The 19,357-nt window shown below is 41.0% G+C and overlaps 1 protein-coding gene across 7 annotated transcripts in view; it reads left to right on the top strand.

The window, feature by feature from the left end:
• The window catches only part of SORCS2 (sortilin related VPS10 domain containing receptor 2), a 558,746-nt gene that overhangs the window by 82,643 nt on the left and 456,746 nt on the right, over positions 1–19,357 (top strand). The window contains exon 1 of one of the 7 annotated variants that reach the window (XM_021288139.2): positions 11,413–11,731. The exons of the other annotated variants lie outside the window; for them this stretch is intronic. The gene's annotated coding sequence lies outside the window, so the exon portion shown is untranslated. Of the gene's footprint in view, positions 1–11,412; positions 11,732–19,357 lie in introns of those variants that run through there. 7 annotated transcript variants of the gene reach the window in all.

The following is a 19,357-nucleotide window of genomic DNA, read 5'->3' as shown; positions in this document are numbered from 1 at the left end:
TGGAAGGGACCTCAGAAGATCATCCAGTCCAATCCCCCTGCCAGAGCATGATCGCCTAGATGAGGTTGCACAGGAACATGTCCAGGCAGGTTTTGAATGTCTCTAGGGAAGGAGACTCCACAACCTCCCTGGGCAGCCTGTTCCAGTGTCTGTCACCCTCACTGAGAAGAAGTTTCTTCTTATTTAGGTGGAACCTCTTGTTTTCCAGCTTGAACCCATTACCCCTTGTCCTGTCATTGTTTGCCACCGAGAAGAGCCTGGCTCCATCCTCATGGCATTCACCTTTTATATACTTATAGACATTAATAAGGTCCTTCCTTAGCCTCCTCTTCTCCAAACTAAAGAGACCCAGCTCCCTCAGCCTTTCCTCATAAGGGAGATGCTCCATTCCCTTCATCATCTTTGTTGCCCTACGCTGGACTCTCTCCAGCGGTTCCCTGTCCTTCTGGAACTGAGGGGCCCAGAACTGGACACAATATTCCAGATGTGGTCTCACCAGGGCAGAGTAGAGGGGAAGGAGAACCTCTCTTGACCTATTAACCACCCCCCTTCTAATACACCCCAGGATGCCATTGGCCTTCCTGGCCACAAGGGCACAGTGCTGGCTCATCTAGGTCTTACGAGTAAATCTGAGTGAATAATAATGATTTTTCCAATTTCCTGGCTAAAATGAATTTTAAAAAATGGAGACCAAAGAAAATGTTTTAAACCAGGTTAAAGCCATTGATTTTTTTTCCTGCCCCTTGGTCCCTGCTCTTACTGAGAGTGAATTACGTGATGTGTGGGTGCTGTTGCAGTGGGATGGTATAGACAGGCAGTGACAAGAAAGTCCCATCTGATTAAAATAGTAGCCAGCTCACTGAAGAATTACAGTAGATGCCAAAGAAAATCCTGATTTTGTTCTGCCTTTCAGAATATCTCTGGTATAACTCTTTTCTAAACAGTGTTTTACGTAAAACAATTTAACACATGTTAAAAAGGGTGCTGCAATATGTTTTTTAAGAGAGATGAAGAAATAAAACCCTTTTTAGCAACGGGAAGTACATCTAACACTTCACTGTTGTTAAGTATCACAACACATAAGAAAATGAAAACCAGAAGAAAATCAGAGTCAGACGAAGATGATAACAAAAGAAGCTCTTTAAAAGCTGGTGTTCCTTGTCTCTTGGTAATGCAATCAATATGTTCTCTAAAATCTTTAAGGCAAAAAGAGTTTCTTTAAACAGTGGTGTAGCTTTGAAATTCCCTTTCATACCTGAGTAGAGCCAACATTAAATCAAGAAGCAGCAGCATCAAACTTCCTTTGACCGATGACAGAAAAGGGCCAGTTGGCTATGCCCAATCCTTTTTTTTCTCCAAGAGACTTGCTAGCTGCAAATCATTTGAAAAAAAAAATCAGTTTCTGCATCCCTATTACCTTCCTAGAGTGGTCTTTGCAGATCTGACCAGCTCTTTCCCTTTTTCTCCACGAGTTACCCAAATCCTTACTGTTTTTCACTCAATCGTGTGTACTGGAAGCTTTACTTATTTCCCAGGGCTGACTTCAGATGATGCATAAAACTTAGATTTTGAATGCTGGTGGTAATTAAAGATCCATGATATGTATGTTCTAGGTTGTTAACTTGGGTATCTGGGCAAAATTCCAGCTTGGCTAATTATGTGCTGTCTCACTGACTTGTGTCGGCAGCTTCCGCTGGGTAAGGTGCTGTATTCGTCTTCTCCTACATGAGTGTGTAATGTTAGTTGCTCGGTCTCCTGGGCCTGTGATTCTAGGAGCTGATTGCTGATTTATCCTTTGAAAAATCACTGATGATTTTACATGTCTATCTTGTCACCTGATGAAAACATCCAGTTCTGAGAGAGTAGATCCTCAAGTCCTTTCAGTATTTCTTGCTAAATTAAGCATGTGAATTCACAATCTGTTTTGGAAAATCTAAGCTTTCAGCAGAAATTCAATGATTTCTGAGTAGGTTTTGTTCAATGGTAAGTTTCAATGCATTTACCAAAAAAAAAACCCTAAAAAGAAAAAAAAAATACTCTCTTTTTTACAAAATACACCACCCCACCCCCCCCCCAGTAATGCTGAATTTGCCTGAGAATACATGTATCTCTCTGTCAGAGAAGAATCAGGGAGAACTGTAATTCATGCAAAGTCTTTATTGGAAAGGAGTCAATTAGTAGGAGAGAATTCTCTTTGCTATTATCTTAATGTATTCATATATTTATAAATATTGACATGATGTTCCACTGTGTTGCCTGAGTGTTAGTTGAAAGCTTTTGAATATCTAAATCATTAATACTGTGACATATTCTAGTTTGAGTGAAGTGGTGCTACTTTTTATTCCATCACATGCTTTGTGAGAACTGTGTTTTGTCATGTGCATGCTCCGCTCTGTGTTACCTGAAGACACTGGAGACGCAGTTCTAACAGCCTCTTCAGCTGGAACGAAAGACTAAATATAGCTCTGGTCATTTTTATTTTAAAAACTGAATTTTATAGTAAGAAGAACCTCCAGTAATGTATCCCAAGGGACTACCATGATGAAGTTAATATAGCTGAGATTTTATGCCTTATAACATCACCTGCAGCAAACTGTGTTACCACCAAAACCATGCTGCCGTTGTGGAAATAACCTCCTCAGGCATGATTTCTGTGGTTTCTTGAATAACAGGAGTGGAACTTCAGAATGAAAATGTCCCAGAACATAGGATAGATATTAATGGAATCAGATATATATATATATATATATCTCGTGCCTCTGAGAAGAGGATACCTAGGGACAGCTTCACCATCTGTAAAACTGATGCTGGTACCGTTGACTGCTCACACAGACTTTGTTTTCTGGTGTAGGGAAGAATCACAGCAGTTAATGTCATGGATTCTGAGGTGCCAAATAAGCAGATTTCCACCCCCCCCCCCCCCCCCCCCTTCACCCTTTCAGCTGCATTTTTTCTTGTTAAAGAGGAAAAAAAAGAGGAGAGGATGCAGTATATCATCAGATCTGATTGGGAAACCTCTGTGCTATCAGGGTGGGACTAGCAACAATTCAGGGACATGCTTGATCTGTTGCCACTAACAAGAACATAAACATTTTGTTAGACATTAGTAAAAACTTTTTCGACCATGAAAACCATTGGTGGTTAGATTAGTACAGGTGCCCCCACACAAGCTGTAGGATCCCCATCCTTGGAGATACTCAGAGTTTGGGTACAACCCTCCATAGCCTGCTCTAACTTGGAAGCTGACCCTGCTTCCATGAGGGCGCTGGAGCAGATGACCTCCAGAATACTTTCCCTTGTATTCCATGATTCTAAACACTCACCCAGATAATTGGAAATGAATTTATCACTGTTATTCCACTACCTTCACTAAATTCTCACTTGTTATTCCACTAACTTGACTAAATTCTATCTAAAAGATCTGTCCTCAAGCCATTACAGCAGGTGATCTTAATTTTTGCTTTGTTGGCATTAGTACAAGTTCTGAGTCTCTGTAGTCCTGTTCCAGTGCCCATTAAATCAGACCTTTTATGACTCTAATTCATTTCTCTAATTTCCCTAATCCATTTATACATCTGACATCTGTAACAGTGTGTGGGAGGCAGTTACACAGTATCACTGTATGAAAAAAATACTATTCCGTAGCCTTAAAGTTTATCTACTTTTAAATTTGCATTCCTTGCCATTGCCTTTCCTCTGTGGTTTGACACGAGTTTGTCAGACCATTTATATGAAGCAAAAACAGTAAAAACCCCATCTTGAATAAAAGAGCTTAGTAGTAACACTGGATTTGGAACCATCAACCGTGACAGAAGATGAAAGTTGAAATTTAAATGAGCATCCTGGGCAGTGCATTTCTACCTCATCCTCAACACTAATATGCCTCAGTTGTAACTGCAAGGCATTCTGCCTGCAGAACTTACAGCCCCTTCCTAGAGCAGGACTGGCGAGCAAGGGATTATTTCTCAAACTTGCTGACAGGCAGCAGGCCCTGGGCTGGTTTAAGAGCATCCTTGTACCCCAGCTGAGGAGCCTGCCCGGCAGCCTCATCGCTCTCAGAGAAGCCAGATTTGAGCCAGTGACCCGGGGGTGAAAAGCTCTGTATCCTATTAGCTTTTCTTTGGGGGATGTTCAGTCCTTCCAGTTTTAACTGTTTAAGAATTGCTGCATTTTCTGATGGCTGCACTTGGCAGAAGTGAACCGCTGACAAGAAATGAGATCAGACGCATTCCCCCAAGGTTTCCTCTCTCGCCTTCTCCACTTGCAGCTCAACAGTTTGGATAGTGAAGATATCAGTTATTTACTAACATTTTACAGTAATTGAGCAGAAAAATGTCACAACATCTCTCTAACATGGTCTTTAGCTCCAAATCATGCAAGACAGTGCTTTGAAAAGGCTGGCAGTATGCATGACTGCAGCAAGCAGAAATATTGTAGCCAACAGCTTTGCAATGAAGTCGAGGTGACTAGATATGAATATTGCCCCGTATTTGCACCTCCTCTATTTTGAGAACAGTATCTTTGCTACTTGTCCGCTGGATTCTTCTTGTAGATTTCATTAGTGTGAAGAAGAAAATGTGGCCATTCAGGTCTACCCTTTGTGGTTGCCACCATTTTACAATCTCTAGTTGTAAACTATATTACTGGCAGGTGCTGCTGAGGTTTGTTAGTGCAGAGCTGAGCCGTACTAACCTCTGAACTGTCTGTAACACCTAGAAACCCAATCAGTTATGGAAAGCAGAGTAATTCTCTTTATCTTAGCACTTTTTGCTCCCAGCCAGTGTTTATGGTCCCAGTGCATCGCTAGAGACATCCCAGACGCTGCCTTTAAAACCAACTGTGTAGGCAGGACCAGCAGTGAGGTGGCCTGTGGAAGTACCGCTCTCATCAGAGCAGATCTTCTTGAGCCTGTTGGGCTATGGAGCCTGCGCTGACTTTCTGCAAGGCAGTTTGCAAGTGGAAACGGGGTGCGTTGTGTTTGTAGCTACTTCTCAGCCTGCTCTTCAGAGGACCTGGCCAATGACATGACCTCCCTGGGAGATGGGGAGTGTGGCATCTCTAAGTCTATGCAAGAGACAATTTGTTTCGATAAAAGTAATGTTGGCTGTAATAAGCAAACAGTTGACTTTCCCATAAGCTTAATTGTTTTTCCCTGGAGGGTATATAGTATAGGAAATTACTTTTATTCCAGGCGTTTCTGCCTTAAATGAGTGAGAATGGGTGATTCTACTTGAAAGAGCATAAGATAAAACATGAACAGTGGTATTGAGATAGATATATATATATATATATAAACAAACCAGCTGAATTAATTCTGTTCAGGTGCGCCTAAGTATGGCCATATACAGCAGCCTGTTAGAAGGAAACGAAGCGAGACATCTCTTACTATGTATGGAGAATTGATTTGAGCCGATAGCCTGGAATGTGGGGTCTGCCCCTGCCGCCGTGATGCCCCCAGCGGCGCCGGGTGCCGCTCCACACAGAGCCCGGCAGGACGCCTCGGCGCGGCTCTGCCAGCTGCCTCCCTTCCGTGCACTGTAACACACTCCATTTAGATTCAATTTTGGTTTTATTCTTTGATGAGTGTTTAATAACCATTTCCAAATCTCTGCACAGTTGGAAAGTGACATTGTCAAGAACAGGTGCAGCCGGCTGAAATTATGCGGCAATGCTTGTTGTAACAGCACTGGGAAGAAGTAAAGCGGAAAAGTTTTATTTCCTTCGGGGCAGAGTTGGCTAAATGGAATAATTGCCCTCTTGGTTTTGACTCGCTTTCCATCATGAGAGAAATGGGATGGCCTATTCGGCTAGGAATAAAAAGTCATGTATTCTTATCCTAGCCTTGATATCAGCTTACTGCCTGATATTTGAAAAGTCACATGGACAAAATTTTGAGTTTACTTGTTCTACAACCAGATGCTTATAGAAGCCATCTAGTTTGTTAAGGTAAACCCACAACTCTGCTTTTCATTCTGGACACCCAACATTCCCAGCACTTGCTATTTAGGTAATTAACTGTATATTGATACAGGTGTTCTGGACTGAATGTTTCAGCTTTATTTTTGCCATATTCTCTGGATTGCAAGGAAGATTAGTGGAAATTGGAGGCATGCAGCATCTTCTGAAATAATTTCTTTTATTTTGTAGCTTCTTCCTGGTTAAATTGGAGGCCATAATTCATATCTCATCATGTTGTTTTGAGGCTTTTAATCAATTAGAGTTGGGTACTGTGAGATATTGAACATCACCAACTCTGATGGATATTAATAATGAGCATGCAAAGCACCTGGTACAAGCAGGGATCTTCATATCTGTGATTGCTTTGAGATCTTTGCTTTGAGATGCTGTTCAAGTGCTAAGGCTTATTAAGCTCTGTCTTACTGCTAGCAAGCCACTGCACTGCCAGTGGGGACCAGCTGTTTGTGGCAATGCTTTTTTATTCATGATAGGTTTTACTGCTTTTTCTCTGATGTTTTCCACTGGCTTCTGCATATAAATGTTTTGATGAACTCTGTTCTTGCAAGTCTCCACTCTCGTTTTCTGATTTCTTTTTCTGATACTCCACCTTTTTGCTTCGCTTCTTTGGTGCGGCAAAACAGCAGGCACAGCCCTTGCTGTATTTCCGAGCAAAAGGATTACAGGGGTTAGATGTTGTAAAAGTATATATTGAATGAATATTTCCCATTAGAAAACCAGTTTGTTGACTAAGGGAAAGTAGCTGGGGAGGAGGGAAGAGAAGAAAATAGCTTGATTAGGATTGTTGTTCCCCGTTGAATCCCTGTTAGTGGGAACAGCTGATGTATGTGGAAACTCTCTCACCTCTTTGCCTGAACCATGAAGCTCTTCTTCATTGCTTGTGCTCCGTTTTTGCCGGTAGAGCGGTTAACTCAGCAGATGGCAGTCTCTTTCCTCCCAGGCAGGTGCAGACAGGCAGCGGCTCTGCAGGTCCCTCCTTGAAGAGCTGGAGCCCAGAGCCTGGTGAGCTGGGGCACTCAGGGCTGCTGCGTGGGTGTCATGAAAGTAGGTGTGCTCCACCCCAGCAGGCTACATCTCTCATAATTACATCTTGTCTTTCTAAGTTAACAGTTGTTATTTTTATCATACCATAAAGTCTGGAAACAATAAAGACGTGAGATTGAAGCTTTGTCTCGCTGAAGGTGGCTTTACATGCCCGTTGAGCAGCGGAGCTGCTCTGCAGTCGCGTATGGAAGTGGAATGGGGGTCAATCCCAACATCTTGTCTTTAGCTAGGTGTTTGGCCAAAAATATGAGGAAAGGCCCATGAGGGTCAGTAGTATGGGTAAAATCCTAGTGATAATGTATGAGTAGGTATGCTACTCCTGAGTGCAGCTTCTCACACAGGCACAGATGTCGTCATGGAAGAGAAACTCATTTTGTTTTCATTCATATTGCAATAGTTGCAGGAAAAACCTGCACTGTGTTTAGTATAACTCCAAAAATAATTTACTGCATATTTTGTTACTAATATTTAATTTAATGGCTAATACTTTATTAAAATATTTTAGGAAGAAATGAAATGTGGTGTGCATTGCTAGATTTCTTTTTAAAATATTGAAAACTTTCAGTCCTAAATTCATGAATTAGACTTAAAAAGTCATTCATGAGACTTAAAAAGAATCCAAAAAATACTTTGAAGCTGGGTTTTTTTGGCTTCTGAGTGAGATTCTGCATGGTTTGACTTCCTCCAAGAGGAACCGGGGTGCCTTTAAACACTGCTTTGTGTTGTCTGCATGTTAGCTTGAGGGGGCAAGTCAACTTCCAGCCCCAGACACCATCATACAATGGCAGAAACTCAATGCTGGAGTTCCCACTTAAGGGTCAAATAATAGGCTACATTTGAAGATAATATAGTAGCCAATATAGTGACCAGAGCATCAATGTGTCTGTGGGACAGGGAATCCATTACTAATTGGGTGGCTGCCTGTTACACCAGCTGGAGTTTGTTTAGAGCTCTGGCTGTCAGTCCCACGCACTGTGCGCTGCAGCAGTCAGGCTTGCAGGTCATATATAAATGGATGAACCTTGTCTCTCTTCCAGTAGTGCAGAAGAACATACAGGCCTGAATGGATTAGTTATCAAGTTCACTCTAAAGTGTCCTTGCTTATTGTAATTTTTGACCTCTGAGCTTACGTAATAATAATAATACTAATAAAGCTATTAATACCTCTCATTTTAGAGCCTCTGAATACATTTTGGTTAAGTATTATGCATGCTGGATTTTGACATACTGTACGCTGCCGTAGTATTACTACAACATCTGCTTTGAATTCTTCTCTCTCCTACCTGTCAGGGCATCATTTCATGCTCCACTAAGTGGTGCGAATAGCAAAACCATCTGTTCATTACTCATTTAGCCATTGTGTGAAATATGAATGAAACATCTCATGTCTGAAAGAGTCATTGTCAGCTGAGTCCAGCTGGCATGGCCGTATTCTGCCCAGAACCCGGAGTCCGGTTGCTTCCTTCAGTTGTTGTGCTCAGTCTCAGCTCAGTACTTGTTCAAGCAAATGGCTGATCTGTGATTTGAAATCTTCTGTTCATTCACTTTCTCCCCCTTGAAGTGCACTCTGGGGTTGAGATCCTTACTAGGACATTAACTGTGCCATGAGGTCATTCTTTGATTTTTATCCCTGTAGGCAGAGATGAGTAAATAGTGTATGCCTGTATACCTACAAATGAGGGAGATGTATGATTTTTTTATGTATTACAGGAACTTAATGAATGTTTTAAAGAGCTCTATTTTTTTTTTTTCCCAAATACTGTCTTTACTAAAATAACTTCCATCAAAAGTTTTCTTTACCAGGTCTAGAGTTCCATGTCTGTCAAAGCTATTTGCACCATTTTTTCTTTTGGCAGAAAGAATTGTTCCTTGGGAAGCCATCGTTGTCACTACTGCACCGATCAGATGGCAATGGCTTCTAAAATAGCAGGTTAATATCCCTGTCTGACAGGATTAACTGCTTAACAGTGATTCTTGCTTTTACAGCTATCAGGGTAAGTGATGCCATATGCAATGATAAAGATGTGACATTGTTCAGCTTGCCTTTTGGAGAATGATTAAATGACATGCTTAAATCCTCTGTGGCCTCACAAGTTTGATGGTACTGAGTGATACAGTGGAACAGAACAGCTATACCTAAAGTGAGGAACGATGCTTAAGTTATGTATCTATAATTTAGTTTATACTTATAAGTTGCAGGCAGAAGAAACAGCACACACTATTTTATTCATAAATAACAAACTGATACATTGTAAAATCTGTATCTGGTATAAACTTTCCCACACTCCTTGTCAAAGCACTCGTTGTTTTGGGGTGCAAAAGACTGGATGAGAACACATTCAGTAAAACCTGAACCTGCACCATCTCTTTAGACTTCAGGGTAAGATTCTGTGTGTGAATTTAAATATCTGAATAGAGTTGTCTACCTGTGAAACTGGAGTCTAAGCTTCTATTATAAAGTCAGTACAGGTCTTTTTATAAGGGTCTAAAGCTATTAATTTTCTAAAGCGACGCAGTCTAGGGCTGTTGAGCTAACCAAATGTAAGTGCCTGTGTTAGGATGAGCTGAGCAGCTGTATTGGACTCCATTGATTGTAAGGAGTGCTCAGGTGAATTCTCACAGTGTCTGCACCTGTGTGTGGCACCTACACTTAGGTGTCCATCTCTGAGCTGGACGCAAGCCTCTCTTCGTGCAGTTTACAGCGAGATGACCATTCCTTCTCATAATCCATGGCATGGAGTGGAACATTGCAGCACAACAGATGAGAAAGGTTTGGCTTGTTGGGGTAGACCCATTGACATCTGGTGGGCCCAGGGCTGAAGGTGAGTTGTTTTCTGTGTACAGACTTGCGTAGGCTTTAATGTATGTATACCTGAGGGACTGAAGGAACAGCTGAGTTGTAGGATTTTGAGGCTGTCACAGGACCTCAACAATAAATGTAGGTACTGAAACAGAGGTTGATGTCTATATATCTTTGAGGATTTGGGCCTTGGCATTGTTCACTGGTTGCTGACATATTTAAAAATAGTGTTTGGTGAGGTGGTTTGGTCTTCTTCCATATTCTTTATTACTAGCATAGAATTTAATAGTTATTTTGTATGACATTAACCATCCATACCAGGGATACAACAGAAGGTGGTGCTGGGGGAGATCTTAAGTGCTAGAATGGCCACCCCATCTCCAAAGTCTGGATCAGCTGTACCAGTATATTTGGAGAAAGCCTTGGAAGGGTGAGCTTGGCTGGCAGGCACTTGGGGGCCTCATCCAACACTGTCATGCTGATAGTCCCATTGATCTGGGTTCTGTTACAGGTGTTAAAGGAGCTTCTTTTCATGCTTAAGTTTTTCTCCACTATTGAGGTAGAAAAAGAGTGCTTACTCTAACTTGGGTATTTGCAGTCTTTTGGCTATCTTTAGTCCCTTAGTGTTTTTCTTTTGAGTATCATGTTTTATTTCACATATAGAAATGACCTCATTAACAAAAATATTAGGAATATGAGAATTCTTAGGCTAGATTTTAATATAAGATCATATGTTACTTTTAAATGAGAAGATGTAGCTGTCTGGCAAAAGTCTTGTGCCATCAAGTGCAAAACCCGTGGTTCTTTAGTCTCTCTGTTGTGTAGGTTTAAGAGATCCCCATAATGGGAAATTAACCCTTGTATAATCAGACGTCTAACACTTTACAGTAGGATAAAATATAACCTGCAGGTTTTGTACTATGTGCAGTTTCCAGGCTTGTAGGATGTGAACAGGTTTGGGTTAGCCCTAATGCTAAAAAGTGACGCAAAGTTCAGAAATCTGGAAAGCTGCCGGTGTTTGCTTTGCTTAATAAAGCAAACTGTAAGTCAAACATTTAATCACAGCATTCTGGTAACAGGGGACCTGTTTTAATACAGCTCTTTTATTGGCCTCTTTGTAGTTCAGAAATAATAAAGGCGATCTTGGTGGATAAGGTGTTTTCAATGCAGGTCTCATGTGGAACCTTTATTTTCAGACACAGGCCTTGTATAACAATATGAATCACCAACATGAGAGCCGTTCTGATCTACGGTGGTTTTTCCAGTAGGGAAATAACCTGCTGAGTTTATTAATGTTTGTCTAATTTACATCATTAGGGTCATTTTTTAAATAGCCCTGTCTGTTTGCTTTATTGCCTGGGTGGGTGTTGGGAGGAGGGACGCAGGAGTGTGAGGGCCGCTCGGTTCTGAGCGGAGCCTGAGGAAAGCTGAGCCTTGTGTCCTCCCAGGTGCTCCCTGAGCAGAGGAGAAAAGCTTCAAGGCCTCGAGCTCTGGAGGCCTGTGCACCACCGCAGCTGGGTGTGCGCCAGCGTGGCTCTTCTGGCTCCTCAAAAGCCCTTTGTGACAGCAGGAGCAGAGCGGGGCAAGGGAGGCGGGAGAACACGGCACCCATTTTAAGATGTTAAAGATCTGTGCTGTCCCTCTTCTACAGGTGTTGCACATACCAATTAGTGAAGGGGGTTTTTGCAGCTGTGTGCTGGCCATTCAGCAGCACCTGCAGAATTTGGTGGGGTTGTCTTTGTGCTCCTCACGGCGGGAGGAAGCTCAGCAGTGGTGCTGGGAATGTGATGGTGTTTCTGAAAGGCTTGTCCAGCTCCTCTGAAGCACTCTCTCCTCGGAGGACTGGCAGGTGTTTTTCCATTGCAGGAGACAGTATCGTGTCTGTTAGTACCACTGCTAGCAGAAATACAGGTGAGGCTGGTTAGTTGAAAAGGCCTGTCTGCAGGTCAGACCAAAATTCTTTTTTGTTTTTTCTCCTTTTTTTTTTCTTTTTTTTTCTTCTTGTTCATTCTTGAAGGGAAATAGATGAAAGGAAGAAGTAATACTGCAGTTGAAATCTAGCAGACCAAGTTCTGATATTTGTCTTCCAGTGAAAACGTGGAATCTCTCTTTGTGTTGCTATTTATTCTGGGTTTGCTATGACAGCTGCTATAATTTTTGTGAACTGTTTTCAGTTGATATCTGTCTACACATACATAAGCGATATGTAGACAGTTGCTTGTACTTGATTAAAATTATCCTTCATTGTAGTAGTGGCAGAACTAATTTAGTTCCACAGTTGCCATGACTAAATCCTTTTTAGCTGAGTGGGAAAAATTTAAGGAGTTGTCTAGTCTGATCCATGGTGCCTGTTGAGTTTGCCAGCAAGAAGCTGGGAAGTGCTCTGTCCTGTAGTGCTTCCAAGGCAGGTAAAGCAGCAGCACAGATTTGGAAAAATCCCGATCTTTGTTGTTTCTGCTTATAATATTTAAACTTAAGTCTCTCACTAGTAGAGCATTATACAGCTTCCTTGGAAAAGAGTGTTTGAATGACTGATTTTCCATGTGTAAATGTATTGCAGAATTTAAGATTTTGAGATTATTTGGATTTTGGATAGAAGGGAACTCTGAAAGAGTTGTTTAACCTGGTACACCAACTGTACTTGGTTCTGTGTTAGACAGTAAGGAAGACGTTACATGCAACACATTTTCTTCTTTTTCCTGGGTAGGAATGTTTTTTTATTTTCTTTGTGTGGACAGCTGCTCGGCTTCAGGTAGAAAACCTTGTAGTTTATGGGACTGCCAGCTGGAGCCAATTAAAATCTAATGGACCAGAAATGACACTAAAATATCTTTTTCTGCTCCAGCAATGTAGAGTTTTTGTTCTGCTGCTTATATGTGATTTAAAAGGTTTACGTTGTTGTTAAGAAACTGTTTTGTAAACCAAGACATGTTTGAATTTAAAATCTCATGCAGAAATATCATGCTTTGGGTCCTGTAATGAAGTCCCAGTTCCACCGAAAGTGAACAGTTGTGGTGCAGGGTCTTTCCCTGCCTGATGTTCTCCTCTAAATAAATGAAACAGAAACAGAGTGCTAAATGACTTGCTTTGGTCACTCCAAGGATCTGCTTTATCTCTAGGAAAAAGTGTGGGTCTTAAACCAGATGATCTATCTTTTAGTTCCAACTGCCTTGAGCAAAAGAAACTGAAGACAAGACTAGGAGCTTGAGATGCAGTATTGGAGAGCGAAAATCATTATTGAGAGTAACATGGGCAGAGGGAGATATGGATGAGGTGCGCTAGAAGGACAGATCGGAGAGTAAGAGCTCAGCAGAAAGAATTGATTTTTGGAAAAAGAGTTCAGTTCATTTGAACTGGAAGGAGCTGTTGTTTGTTCTTGAGAGATATGATTCAGACTGGTCTCTTCGTGTAATCCCAAAGGCTTAAAAGATGTTTTTTGCCTCTCCAAAATGATGTATATTCAAAGATTGAATTGAGACTTTTGGCCTTAGTTTTGAAGGTTGGGAGAAGTTTTTTTTTCCAAAACATACAAATTTCACCAACACTGCATGAAGCGTGGGTGGTTCAGGCAATCTTTCTCTCTAGGAAACCTTTCTATTTCTTTACTTCTTGGTAGTTTAAGTGCATTTCACTTCCTGCTCTCAGTTAAAAAAAAAAAAAGAAAAAAGTTTGATCGCTTAGCGACCAAGGTTTATCTGATAAACAGGAACTCAACTGCTTGTGATTGTTTCTCCACATTCTTAAAGGTTGCTAAGGGTACACAAGATACTCCGATAACAAGTAGAAAAGTCATCCTGTAGATGGATGAAAAAGGAAAGAGATTATTCTAAAGGCATAAACCTGGAGTGTATTATCCTGTGGTTTTCACAAACAAGCAGGCTGTACATTTGGGAGAGTGAGAAATGGGAATAGTGGGCATCTGAAAGTGTGATAAACTTAGGCCTGATTGAGAATCATAGAATCCTAGAATGGTTTGGGTTGGAAGGGACCTCAAAGATCATCTAGTTCCAACCCCCCTGCCATGGGCAGGGACACCTTCCACTGGACCAGGTTGCTCAAAGTTCTTTCCAACCTGACCTTCAAAAGTTCCAGGGATGAGGCATCCACAGCTTCTCTGGGCAGCCTGTTCCAGGGCCTCGCCACCCTCCTGGTGAAGAATTTCTTCCTTATATCTAATCTAAATCTACCCTCTTTCAGTTTAAAGCTGTTACTGCATGGCCTTGTAAAAAGTCCCTCTGCAGCTTTCCTGTAGGTCACTGCCTTTGCCTTTTGTGACTTGGGCCTGGGTGACCAGTCTTCTTGTGAGTGAAGATCAGTTTGTGTTGAGGAGCATTTACTGTTAGACCATTCAGAGGTGAAGATGCAGAACTTGGAGAGAACTGTCCTTATAGAAAGACTGGGCCCAGGCCTAATTTTCATTTTTCCATAATTTTCCTTTTCTGAAGCCTTTGGGAACCATTTCTATCTGTTTTTGTGAAAATAAGTTAATGAAACAGCAAGTAATTTCTTAGAGCTTTACACATTTAAAACTATGTTATTCCCTTTCTTATGGCATATTCATCTCCTCTATATACTGAAACCAAGGATTCAAACAGAACTGGAGATCATACAGCTGTAGGGTGGTCCTCAGGTGTAGGACTGAGATACATTCCAAGGAGACGATTTGAAATACCATGTAGGTGGTGTTATTATGCCTGTATCACAGCTGGAGCGGTTCCCTTCTGAACTTGTCACTTATAATGGGCATTAAATTTAGTATTTGGAGAGACACACAACTTCATAATATTAATGACAACTTCATGATGTTAAAGAGAAAGATGTAACCTAATTGGAGAATGAATGTAGACTTTTTGGCTGCTCTTCAGACAGGAGATTTATTAGAAGCACTGTAGTACTCTAATTCCTAATCTATCTGCTTTCCCCCAGTTTACAGTAAGTTACTTCATTTGCCTCTCTCTTAGGAGTACTCTTGAAATGGCATCTTTTTATGTACCTGGTTTTTAGAGAACATTGTGGAGGAAAAGGGAAAAGAAACCAATGCAAACCAGAACATGGATGATTCATAGTAAGAATGACTGAGGTTGTAAAAACCTGTGGTAGTGATTCTGACGAGTTGGCATATCTCCTTCCACATCGATAAATTCATCACTAGTGCAAGTGTTTATTCCTTCACAATTGTATGATGGATGCTGGACCTTTTGTATTGCATATGTGGACCTATAGCTCATCCTCAAACAGCAGAAGATGAACACTGACTAATAGATCTCAGTGACTATCCTGCAATTTATGCAGGATTAGTATTTTAAAAGAGTAGTGTGCATGATTTAAGTAGGATTTGAGTATATAGCTATGGTTTGTCCTTTGCTGTCAGCAAAGGCATCCTAAGTTCATTTCTTTAAAGAAGCTCCAGGCCAAACGTCAGGAAAAATTAAATCAAGCAGTCATGTAGTCCTGTAGGGAAAATGTACTTCAATTGTGAGGTATTCATGGATATAATATGTCATCCTGTAGCCTGTGACTGTTGGCTGTACTTACAGGCAACATGGCTTGGTAATTGCTACTTGTTAAGAAATTTGGCTATGATAAAAAATGACCTGCCAGGGAGAGAGGCAGTTTTGTTAATTTTATTTATGAGACTTTCATCAAAATTGGATGTGTGTATGTGGTGGCAAATCCTCCATGATACAGCATCTTTAGTAAACCAATATTGGTTTTGTCTTCCAGCAAGGAGATAACATAATCTTTTAGAGCTTTGGCTTCTGTGATCTGAGAAACGAGTTGGACACAAGCCCCTTATTTTGCTTAGCCACCAAAATTTTGCTACCCAAGTCGCCCTTCCTGAGGGCAACTGCAAGCAAATTTTCCGTCTTTCCAACAGTTGAGGGCCGAATCCAGGCTTGTCAGATCAGCCTGGATCCAAACCTGGAAAGAATGAACTCCACCCTCTGTAGTTTTGTTTTCAGAAAGAGTTTCTCATCTTTTTTTTTCATGGCATGTTCTAAATAAAGCCAACTAGACCCTTACAGTTCAGATTATTCTTTAGTGTGGACACCTGACCCAGGAGCAAGATTGTGTAGTTCATGCTTAGAGGCAAGCTGAGATGGAACCACAAACTGCCTTTCTATGAGACACCTCCCTGCCCATGCTTTTGTATGAAGTTATTCTCTAAGCTTTTCTGGGGGCATAGAGGCTTGCAGTGGTTTTCTTTATTGTCCTTAACCACAGATGGGTTAACTTTGTGGTATCAGTAGCCATAAGCACTGATGTATAGAATTCAAACATCCATGTCATTCATAGCCCTGTTCTTTGATTACTGTGAAGCATGACATGTGGAGCACACACAGAATACAGGAAGAATATATTTTCAGATGCAAATGGATGTTTAAATCAGAAGAAGCCGATGCACTTTTGATAGCAGCATCCTTCCAGAGTGAAAAGGTTTATCACCTATTGAATCATTAAGGTACAATAGACCTGCTCCCACAGCTGGCCAAAATCATTGTATTGCTTTGGGCTTTAGCGACCCTCTGACATTAATGATCTAACCCATTATTATTCCTATATCTGAGGAAGAGAGCAATGAAGCCACATTTCATGGATTTATTTTAACGACATGAGAAATAGGAGGGGCCAGATTCTTCTTCAGCTTGTGCCACGCTAAGTCTGGAAGAGATGAATTAAAAACCCCAGCTAATTTTAAGCGGAGCTCTTGTGTTATTCCACAGTAACACTTCCCTAGCCAGAAGCTTAAAACCAATGACAGAAAAGACTGAATCATAAGAATTTCTGAATAGTTTCATTGTGTGCTAGCACAATGCACAAGATGTTCTGGGTAAGGAAATAGGTTGCACGGAGTTTTGAATAGGAAAAACCCCTCATGTGGTTAACCCTTTGGAGTCTGCAGACACGGGAAGTGTCGCACCAGCTGTAGGCAGGAAAATGAAGGATGGGCTGTCACCAGACGGGTTCATCTGGCCCTTGCACATCTGGCAAGCCAGTCGTTTTGCAGAATGTTTTATTGTTGATGGTCTATCTGCAAAACAGTTATTTTCACATCAGATTCACCTTTATAATTTTTTGTGTGGATTTGTTGACTTAAAAGACCCATCTAAAGGAATATAAAGTATTTGTTGTATCCTTTAGTATTCATTCTTCTTGCCTGTCTTAGACAAATAATGAATTACTTGGGGTCTGTTGGAACTAAAGTACTTTGGGAGACAGTTAACCAATGCCTCTTCACTGGAAAGGAGCCTGTTTGACAGATGGAAGTGTGTATTTCCCATAATAGTGAGCAAAGGATTTTAATCGAGCTGCCCCTATGACCACAAAGAAATGATCTCTTTTCCTGGGGAGTCAAGGCTGATTTTAGAATTGATTGAATCTTTCCACAGTGCATTTCATTATGGTGGTTTTCCTTTGTTGTATTGCTCAAACACTTTGCTTGGTTTTAGTAGTTCTCCTCAGGTTCCTAAATGATACTGTGTCACCCATGGCATTTATTTTAACTAGTTAGATTTCTAATGAAGATGTTACCTATACCCAAAGTTAGGAAGAGCATGGAAGCATGTCTGTTGATTAATTTCTTACAGAAATGCTTTATATATTTCTTATAAATGCTTTTCCAAACATCAGTACTCTCTGTTTAGACCACTACCTAGGGTTCACAGCTCTTGGGTGAACAAACACCTATTGCTATCCCTTCTTCCACAGGTTCTCCTTTGTTTCCTACCAGTTTTTCTGTCTTTGATATTACTGCCTGCAATATTTTTCTCTTTTGGCTTGTCTCCTTTCCAGTGATTTCCTCCTTCCTTCATTAGAACCAGGAATTACTGAGACTTTCCTAGACAGATAGTTAGTTTCCTTAGCTTTTTACCTTGTTCCTTGTGTGTGCTCTCTCTCTTTTTGCTTATTGAGACATTCTTTCCTCCATCTCAGTTATATTTTATGCCAGTAGTTCAAAAATATATTTCCCCATACCTGCTTGATTATATTTGACCTCTTGTGCAGTTATTTGGCAATACCTGCAGGTATTTCCTTACTTTTCAGGGACTCATTCATTGCCTCTTGGCCCTGGCTGAGGCTCTGAGAGATGGGAACTCTCACTGAAGCTGTTAAAAAAGGTTTGTTAAGAGGCAAAGAAAAGAGTATTGTACAATTGGTAAATGACGCAATCTTTGCTGAAGAAGACCCAAGACAGTACAGTCGCTGGCAGTTGTGATTCCCACCCACTCTTCTTTGGCAAAGCAATTTATATAGATGTTATGAAATGGTGTTCTAGGTACTCTGGTCTTTGTGGAGTGATGGAGATCTCCCGTGCACGTACCGGCTGCTCCTGGCCTGGATGTGCTTGTGGGAGGTGGAGGGAGGCCAGAGCCGCCCTGTGCCATGGGAACTGAACCAGCTCTCCTTGGATCAGGCAGACCTGGCTGTCCAGGCCTGCAGCATCCCATTTCTTTGCATTTGTCCTTTGAAAAGTGTGGTGAAGGTTTTCACACTCGTTTATGTAGTTTGGTGCATAATGATAAATACGCTTTTTTACAGAAGCCATTTGTAGCACAATGGTTATGTTGCACTTTTATTTCTGAAGACTTCAGGAATTCTTTCCGGGCCATATGACTCACAACTTCGAAGTCACTGAACAAAGGGTCATGCCCTTCTTCGCTCAATAGATGCTTTCAGCTCCAAGTGCTACTAGTACATTCAGGGCTAGAAATCTTGTCTATTGAAACAGCTGTAGCTTCAAAATGTCGTGAAGCTGCATTAACGCTTCATTTCCTGCAGTGAATCGTTTGCTTAAGAGCTGGGGACATTTGGAAAAAAAAAAAATGGAGAAATAGGAAGAAATAAACGCTCTGTGCTCTGGAATGGATTTATTTTTCTCCTCTTCCCCATTGGATAACTTTATCCCATCACAGCAGTAAGAAGCAATGATATGGAATAATTATGTGTTCCTAAGCCTTTCCAATTGATCTACTGTTATGAAAATATATTCAGTAAATTCACCTGAGTGACTTTGGACAGCAGAACACAAGGACATTATGAATAAAAGAAATATTTATTTGCCCGACATAACAGTGTGTTGTGACCACAGGAACATCATTGTCAACCTCTATTCTAGATTAGAGTAGGTTTGTTGTCAGGAAAATGGGTGTGTGGTTCAGAGGTGACTGAAAAAAATGATGTGTGGGACTTCATATTTATTCCCTCCTTCTACTCTCTGCTCTTAAAACTGATTTTTGTATTGGAAAATAAAACTCTTTTCTTCCTTTTACTGTAAACAGGCAGCCAATTTTTTTTTTTTCCTGAGAGAAACCAAATGGCGGTTTTGCTGGGTGAGGAAACAGGAAAAATAAAGCCTAGATGTCTTTTCTTAATTGGCTTTCTGGTACCACTCTTATTTAAAATATAATTTAGTTTTTAAAATATTCTGATTTAAGGGAGCAGATACTTGCAAAAAAGTAGGTGCCATTATTAATGATTATCTTCTATCAGTAGCTGCATTTTGAAGCAGGACTGTCTTCCCTGGGCTGTGTTAGT

This window comes from Columba livia, chromosome 4 (genome assembly GCF_036013475.1).
Source record: "Columba livia isolate bColLiv1 breed racing homer chromosome 4, bColLiv1.pat.W.v2, whole genome shotgun sequence".
In the NCBI taxonomy this organism is placed as follows: Eukaryota; Metazoa; Chordata; class Aves; order Columbiformes; family Columbidae; genus Columba; species Columba livia.
Note: the sequence above shows the minus strand (reverse complement) of the source record. Positions and strands in the feature narration are given on the sequence as shown.